The sequence below is a fragment of the Caretta caretta genome, chromosome 11, assembly GCF_965140235.1.
Source record: "Caretta caretta isolate rCarCar2 chromosome 11, rCarCar1.hap1, whole genome shotgun sequence".
NCBI classification, from domain to species: Eukaryota; Metazoa; Chordata; order Testudines; family Cheloniidae; genus Caretta; species Caretta caretta.
Window position 1 is genome coordinate 77,420,157 of NC_134216.1, and position 2,750 is coordinate 77,422,906.

General features: G+C 58.5%; 1 non-coding gene across 1 annotated transcript; it reads left to right on the forward strand.

The window, feature by feature from the left end:
• The first annotated feature begins 854 nt into the window (after positions 1-854).
• Positions 855-936, forward strand: TRNAS-CGA (transfer RNA serine (anticodon CGA)). The gene has a single exon. It is a non-coding gene; the product is annotated as a tRNA-Ser (tRNA).
• The last annotated feature ends 1,814 nt before the right edge of the window (positions 937-2,750 follow it).

A 2,750-nucleotide genomic window follows, 5' to 3' on the forward strand; every position in this document is an offset into this window, starting at 1 on the left:
GCCCTGTGATGGTGTCCCCTGAATAGATATGTGGGCACAGTTGGCAACGGGCTTTGTTGCAAGGATAGGTTTCTGGGTTAGTGGTTCTGTTGTGTGGTGTGTGGTTGTTGGTGAGTATTTGCTTCAGGTTGGGGGGCTGTCTGTAGGCAAGGACTGGCCTGTCTCCCAAGATTTGTGAGAGTGTTGGGTCATCCTTTAGGATAGGTTGTAGATCCTGAATAATGTTGGAGGGGTTTTAGTTGGGGGCTGAAGGTGACGGCTAGTGGCGTTCTGTTATTTTCTTTGTTAGGCCTGTCCTGGAGTAGGTGACTTTTTGGTACTCTTCTGGCTCTGTCAATCTGTTTCTTCACTTCCGCAGGTGGGTATTGTAGTTGTAAGAATGCTTGATAGAGATCTTGTAGGTGTTTGTCTCTGTCTGAGGGGTTGGAGCAAATGCGGTTGTATCGCAGAGCTTGGCTGTAGACGATGGATCGTGTGGTGTGGTCAGGGTGAAAGCTGGAGGCATGTAGGTAGGAATAGCGGTCAGTAGGTTTCCTGTATAGGGTGGTGTTTATGTGACCATCGTTTATTAGCACAGTAGTGTCCAGGAAGTGGATCTCAATCGCGTCTCTGCTAAGGCTGCGTCTACACTCCCCCTTGTGTCGGTAGAACGTATGTGGCTCGGGGTGTGAATAAGCCACCCCCCGAGTGACACAAGTTACATGGACCTAAGCGCCGGTGTGGACAGTGCTATGGTGCTGGGAGAGCTTCTCCTGCCAACATGGCTACGGCTGCTCGTTGAGGGTGGAGAGCTCCCTCCCTTCGGCTTCCAGCCGCTCCAGTAGAGACTGCCGCTGGGGGCCACGTCACTCACAGCTGTGAGGGCCGAGCGGTTAAGGGGTTGGACTCGAAATCCAATCGGGTTTCCCTGCGCAGGTTCAAATCCTGCTCACAGCGAGGCCTGTGTTTTAGCCACACTTGCTCACCAGGGCAATACATCTCCACCGACCCTGAGACGCTCTCCATACACTCCCCACCCCAGGTAAACCCTGTTCTGCTCCTTTCATGGGGATGCCTGGGATGGTGCCTCACGCTGTGTCCCTGCGGTCTCAGCTTCCGAGGCCTCTGCCCCTCACCCAGCGCCCCCCGGCTCAGCCCCACCCCTGGGTGCTGCTCCTCTCCAGCGTGTGGAAGGAGCTGAGCATGGGCAGCCCGTATAAAAGGCCACGGGAGGCTGAGCCTCCCCCAAAAGGCCGTCCATGCGGGGGAGAAACGCTGGGGATGTGGGGCGGGTCTCCCCGCCGGAGGCCCGTGGGCCCGTGGTCAACTTTCGAGCGCTGGAAGCGAAGCTCCAGAGAAGTGGGGGCCCCACCTGCACCCCGCTCCCCTCTGCCTCTTAGCCCGATGCCCTGCTCTTGCTCTGCCTCTTCCCATCCCCCCTCCGCCTCTTCCCCCAAAACCTGCACCCCACCCCCCCTTGGCCTTTTCCCCCGCGGCCCCGTCTTCTCGTGCCTCTTCCTGTCCTGCTCCACCTCCTTCCCCAAGAACCCCCCTGCCCCCCGCTCACCGAAGACAGAGAAAAGGGACGGGTGCCTGGCCCCATGGCCCCCGGTAGCCCCACTTCGGGGAAAGGGGCGGAGAGGAGCAAGCAGGGGGTGAGGGGAGTCCTGGGGGAAGAGGCGGAGAGGAGCGAGGGGCAGGTAGGGGGACCTCGGGGGCCAGAGGAGTGAACAGTGGGTGGGTGGGGCCTCGGGGGAAGAGGATGACCGGGGGCGGGGCCTCTGTGGCAGGGCCATGCTCTAGGCGCCGGTGGCCCCCCAACTTCTCAGGGTCATCTGAAACCCAGGATGAAGGTGACACAGGGCCTGGTTCCTCTTTGGGCTAAGATTCCATAACACCTCTCCCTTCCTGGCAGTGTGAAGGGGCTGCACAGGGGCATAAAGCCCTCCAGACACGGCCGGAGACAGGGAAAGGGCTGTCAATGCGGAAGAGAATCAGGCCCAGAGTTAGACAAGGGGTGCAGAGAATATTCTGGATTCAGGTCATTGCACTTCGCCCTTGCTCGAAATGCTTCCTGTATTTTCTCCATTTCACTCCCTGACTCTCGATCTCTGCCCCTTTCCCCGTTTCGTCCTCAGAATTAGCACATTCAGCCAGTTAATCGCAGCAATCCCGCCATAAGACGGCAGCCTGAAATCTCAGCTCTCCCCCGCACCTCGCACGAGACCTGCTGCCAGCTGAACTGGAGAAAGAGTGGGGAACGTCTCTGGCAGAGGGTGTGAAACAGACACCCGGAAAAGGTGAGTTTTCACAGGGATTTCCTCAAAGTAGGAGAAACTTGGGGTGCCAGTTAGTGCCCAGAAAACCCTTCAGGGATCAAATAAACCAAAGGCCCAGCCCACCCCGATCTGGGCTCCACGTGGGAATGAGCAGGGGGCTGCTGAGACACACACAGACTGCTGGGCAGGCACGGACTGTGGCTGGGGAGGGGGCTGCCAAACCTCCCTCGGGTGACCAGACAGCAAGTGTGAAAAATCGGGACGGGGGTGGGAGGTAATCGGAGTCTATATAAGAAAAAGACCCAAAAATCGGGACTGTCCCTCTAAAATCGGGACACCTGGCCACCCTAGACCTCCCCCACAGACTGCCACTGAGTGAGCGGGGGGCAGTTGCACAGACCTGCAGTGACCACCCGGATTGTGAGGTTTGCTCCCTTCCTGTCTTCAGTGGGGCTGAGGTTTCTCCCTGAGCCTGCTGAGCCCTGTGGCCCT